A 6240-nucleotide genomic window follows, 5' to 3' on the forward strand; every position below is an offset into this window, starting at 1 on the left:
TGCTGAATGCATATTTGATATAGGAAGGGCTGCAGCGTAAGCTTAATGTCATTTCGGCACGAATTTTAAATTGGAAAACAAATAAGAAAGGAAGAGAGTGACTAGCGAAGAAAGCTTGAAAATGGAGGAGAGTGCTAGTATTTTAACTTATAATCACCCTTTTTGTCGGTACGGCATGGCAGAGGTTCATTATTTATGATTGCAAGGCCTAGAAGATACTACATCATTGGACAAACATGTAAATAATAAATAGCCAGTGCGTATCAAAGAAAAATAATACCCAACTTTGATAGCTCAAATTAAACAGTCATTGTCAATGTAACCTAGAAATCTTTTTCACGGTAAAGAGTAAATTTGTTTCTGTCTTATGATACTATATGCATAATTTGTAATACCGCGGATGCCTGAGCGCAGGTTTTTTTTAAGTGTCGTCAAAATATCCTCGTACCAAGTTTAGGCAGATAAACCAAAAGTGCGTATAGCCATATATAAATGTGTCACATTGTTATCCAAATCATTTTTAAAGTTCTATTCTGTGCTGTGCTTTAGTGAATCTCTAGTGAGTTAATGTGATTGAATGTATCCAAGCTTTCACAGGATCCTATTTCAATATTTGAAACTCATCTGGCGGCCATTTTGGATTTGACCTTCTTGACCTTCTTGACATCAAATCAATGGAATAACATCATAATCACACTCCCTGGACCTAAATGCTCTACCTACAGAAATCGTATCATTCAAATAAACAATGACCTGAAATGGCGTCCATTTTAGATTTTTATCATAATGCCCTTATTGACATCCGAGTCTTTAAATTAACATCAGAATAAGATTCTCCATTTATAAGCCTCGTAATTGTACACAATTTCATTATTTTTCTAGCCCTTTTCTCTTGAAATACAATTGTATTCCAGCATATCTGGTGGCCGTTTTCAATTGTACTCAAATGACGGCCCCAGGGGCGACCTTTTAGGCGGCCATCAAATATTTTAAGAATATATTCTATGGTCGATATCTGCACCAATTGTGGTGCTTTAAGAACAATCTGAACCAAACCGCCTCTTTATTTCCCGACTAGACAGCATCCCAAGTAAGCTTTGTCCATTTCTAATGACTTTAAAGAGTTACCTTTAATAAACAAGGAGGTGCGAGAATAGAATACAATAAATTAGTCTTTTCTTTAAGTCTGAGTTGACTTTATAGCTTTTCTATCGAAGGGCTCAAAATAAATGCGAATAATTTGGTACAAGCGTATTCTGGCAACACTTTTAAGCGGCTGCTGGTCAGTCATCAGTCAGTAATGAAAGTGTTATCATTAGACAGAAAATTTGCTAATATTTACAATTAAGAAAATTCCATGTAACACAGGATATTATTCTAAAATGAGAATCTACCAAATTCGGGTATACGTTTTTTGTATACGCACTGAGGGTGGTGATGATAATAATGTTGGTGTTATTGTGTTTTTTTTTTCTTTCCTTTTTTTTAAATACATCGATTGTTGATCCACAGGAAATGAATATTTTATTGTAATACATGCCTGGCACGTGATTAGATTGTTTAACCTCGTTCTCACATTATGTGGTTATGACGCTGATTATTTTTCTAGTAAATTACATCTGGTAGACACATACAAGCTTCTATGAGTTGCTCATGGAGGGCTGGGTTTATGTCTTTAGAAAGATACAATAGGATAAAAAATAAAAAGCGGGCTTTAATTGGCAAGGTCAGCGTATTCCAAGGTCAGCGTATTCCAGAATAATTTTTTCGTATCCCCGTATACATATTATAATTATCAAAAAACAAGAAAAACAAATAATTATCACCAAAAAAAAAAATTATCAAAAAAATCATTTAAAAAAAAAATTATATACAAAAAAATTATTAAAAACAAAAAAAAGGAATTTTTGAAATCGCCGATATCGCATGCATCCAGTAAAAATAATTTCATGGTAACTGACCAATCAGATTGCAGGGATTCTTCTACCCATCTTATTATAACTATTCCTTTCTGTTTTTGCCTTTAAAAATAGTGAGGCAAAGCAAAATAATGAAAGACTAATTGGTTGCGAACTCTTTCCAAGCCGCTTTGATTAATCAGGGCTTGCCTAGGTTAAACAAAAACTAGGGCTCGACGTCTACACCTAGGGATGCACCACTGCTTCTTCTAGGGGGCAAGTTTGCATCCCAAAGCAGGATGCAGAATTGCACCCTATGGGGCAGTGGCGGATCCAGGGGGGCCGTTAATTTTACCCTTTTTTTTTTTAGATGGGCCACCCCCCCCCCCCCCCCCCGCTGGCGCTCAAGGGGGGGGGATGCGATTTTTCAAATTTTCGAGGGTCAAAAAAAAATTGCTCACTACCCGACGTCTTTGATTAATCAGGGCTTGCCTTAGGTTTAAAAAAAAACTAGGGCTCGACGTCTACACTAGGGATGCACCACTGCTTCTTCTAGGGGGCAAGTTTGCATCCCAAAGCAGGATGCAAAATTGCACCCTATGGGGCAGAGGCGGATCCATGAGGGCCCTTTAAGTTTACTTTTTTTAAGATGCCCCCCCCCCCTGGCGCCCAAGGGGGGGGGGGGTGCGATTTTTCAAATTGTCAAGGGCCACAAAAAAAGGTGCTCACTACCCGCAGAAAGGTATCCTTTGGAGCTTACAAAATTCAGGGTGATATGATACATTCATGATTTGCTGAGTGAATTTCATGGTTTATTAAACCAAACTCTTATGCATGAGTGAACAGGAATTTTTTTTATTGTAGCATTGTAACTTTCCCTGGAGACTCGGTGGTGTGTTCATGGGAGTCAGGATGGGTGGTGGTACATGTTGTAATTTCCATGTTATAAACTGTTCATAGCACCTGATTAAATTATGTTTTAACAAGTTAATTCAAACTGAAAGTATATTTAAATTCATTTAATTTAATTTCATTTCTTTATTATGTCCATATAGGATAATTGTTTATATGCACATGAACAATCTTGCTTCAACATATGAACATAGGAACAACATATAATTGACATGCATAGGGCCCTGTTTTAGTATACATTTGATATAATATACATGGTCATGATAAATATACAAACATATACTTTTAAATACTCTTTCTTCTTCTTCTTCTTCTTCTTCTTCTTCTTCTTCTTCTTCTTCTTCTCTCTTTCTTCTTACATACCCTCCATTTTTTTAAAATTCTTATATGCTCTAATCTGAAGTAGGTATTTTGTGTTAATAATTATTTCTTGATATGGTATAACAGTAGGGGTACAACAGTAAAGTAAGTATACTAAAACAATATGTATATTCGTGTAACATGTCAATGAGGGTGATAATCATAATAATATTGGACATTTATATAGTGCACATATCCATCATGCAAGGTGCTCTAGGCGCTCAAATATTACCCCGGCTCTGCTAGGCTACCGATTTTGACGCTCATAGCATTCAAGGAATCCCTTCTTATCGGTACCCATTTAACACCTTGGTGGAGAGTGGCAAATGTAGATTAATGTCTTGTCAAAGGACGTTGGATGTCGGATTTCCAGCAGCATTATTATATGATTTGGGTTGTATGAAGTGGATTTCCAAGTACATTGCATGTACACTTTGTAGCAAGACTGTATGGAAAACCTGATTTGAGCCGTACCATTTCGTCAATAGTTGAGTTGTGAAGCCAAGGCAAAAGGCTGTATACCCGTAACACTAGGGACTTTTAGATTTGCGTGGACTTATACGTGTGACGTACATTCAAGGCAGTGCATTAAAAGGACGTCGGCCGTAGCAATCCACATTGTCGTTGTGCAAATCTAAAAGTCCCTACTAGCACTAGTACGTACACATACAGTGCATGCAATGTGCAGTCGGGTGTTTTGCCGTTTGTAAATTGCAATGGAATATTGAAGGATGTATTGTATAGGCAATAACTCTCTAGTCTACGGTTAAAAGGTCATTGTACTTTGCATTTCAGTTTAATAAAAACAAAATATATAACTCTTTTTCATTGGGACACCCCTGACCAAGCGAAATGGAAGAGGCCAAACCCTTGCACCATAGATGTTCACTAGTGCGTAAACGTTCCGCACAGAATATGTGGAGGCTGACTCTATGCTCGTTTTGCCCTAAAACTGTTTATTATGAAATACTATAAAACGAAAGCAAATTAAGATTTCGGAAAAATAAAAACTTATGTTCGTATTCTATCGAATTCAGTACCCTTTGGTATTGATTATACTATAGACACTGGCGTACTGATGGTTATACTTTTATATGTGTTTGTTGGAAAATGACCAATTCTAAAATTAATAGTGAGGCAAAAAAATATGCTTATTTAGTAGCCTAGATGTTACATGTAAGAGTAGGAGGTAGGATAAGAAAATGACGCAACAAGCACCGCAGTGGGTAATGACTAGCTAGTCACATATACACCGGGCCTCGTACAATTTCCCTACCCAGCGGCTCGCCGTGGATTTTAGAGACCGTACGGAACCCTTTTGGTTTTCATTTTTACGCATAATGTGGTAATGTGGTTCTCTGTTGCAAGAGCGAATTTTCAGAATCAAATTTTTAAAAGAACTTTTAAATTTTCTGATGTTTAATTGCATGCGCTCCTAAATTTAAAGGTATAGACCAGTTCAGTCATGCGATTGCACTGTGAAAGAAACGTTGTGGAATCGATCAGAAAAGGTTGATCATCTAGCATAAGTATTGGTGTGTACTGCTAGGTTCTGGAATCATCAAAATGATAAGAAATTTTGCCCAGTCTTGGTAAATTTACAAGCACTGTACACAGAAAGATGTACATGGGACTACACGATATATATCCAGGCCGGATCGATATGATCATTTACCAATTATATCAATTAGTAGGTGGTTTCCCGGCAAAGTTTGTATCACCACGTATTAGTCAAAACATATTCTTTCACATGATTAATAATAAGAGCTTCCATTTCATTTTTTGATAGTGGGGGGTGTCCAAAACTGGTCTATACCTTAAAGTAGGGTGATCACACTGCCTGTGCACACAGTCTGCCCCATGCAAATACACACACAACAGCAGTCAGTTGGTAGGAATAGCAATTTTCGTAAATTTATTTTTTAAAAACTGAACAATATTTTTAAATTTTTATTTCACATATCTTTCAAGCATACCTTTTACCACAATTCTGTGTCGTTACATTGTTATAGGCATATGTGAAATACGTTAAATTATTAATTAGAACATTGTCTTTTCAGCCATGTGTGACATGGCCCGCTGATTGCCCATCGACTGTTATTCTGCGTAGTGAAAGCACTTGAATGTATAAAACTCCCCTACAAAAATGCAATATTCTTATATGTTTCACTCATTAAATCAATTTGTTATTTACACTCAAGGTAGCCACAACTGTACTGGGATCACCAAATTTTGTTTTTCTCTAAAATTCAGCGCTTGTAGAATGTTATGGCCTGTTGAATTGAATGGTTTCTCGGAAAATCGTCATAAATCTTCAAATCTGTCATTTTTTTAAAAGAAACTACAGGGTGAGTCAGAAAAAATGTCCCACTTTTTAAAAGTTGTATTGTTTGAAGTTTGACTATTTAATCAGGGGTTTCATGATATGTCTTGCTAGAGTTACCCTCCCAGTACATTTAGGTACCATTTTTATTTGAATCCCTTCACGCATGACTGAACATCAGACAATCTTTACAAGACTGCCATATTTCACTTGCGCCAACTTACTGGGTGAGGAATGAAACAGTGCATGAACAAAGACAGTCAGACAGACACACACACAACACACACGCACGCATACACTTTTTTTTTTTTTTTTAACAATTTTGTTTTATTTCTCCAGATGTGTAATACAAACCATGACATACAATTGAATAAAATGAACGTGTTCAATATTGATGGTTTTACATAAACATAATTAAACACAAACTTATTTGCAGTATAATATAACTTAGCAACAAAGTAAACGTAGTACCTAAACATAATATGTCAATTGTAAATGTTATTTACTTATATATTACAAAAAAAAAACTTAAACAAATCTGGAGGTAATTTTACTAAAACAATCCTGCCCCCCCCCTGCCCCCTCCATCACACAAACATACTCACCCTCTATCACACAAACATACTCACCCACCCACACACAAACTCACCCACCCATCCACCCACCCACCCCCCCCCCCCCACACACACACAGTACTCACTCAGTGGATGTCTGTCAACATTCTCAACTCAAGAAAAATATACTAAA

Source organism: Strongylocentrotus purpuratus, unplaced genomic scaffold (genome assembly GCF_000002235.5).
Source record: "Strongylocentrotus purpuratus isolate Spur 01 unplaced genomic scaffold, Spur_5.0 spur5_scaffold_8, whole genome shotgun sequence".
In the NCBI taxonomy this organism is placed as follows: Eukaryota; Metazoa; Echinodermata; class Echinoidea; order Camarodonta; family Strongylocentrotidae; genus Strongylocentrotus; species Strongylocentrotus purpuratus.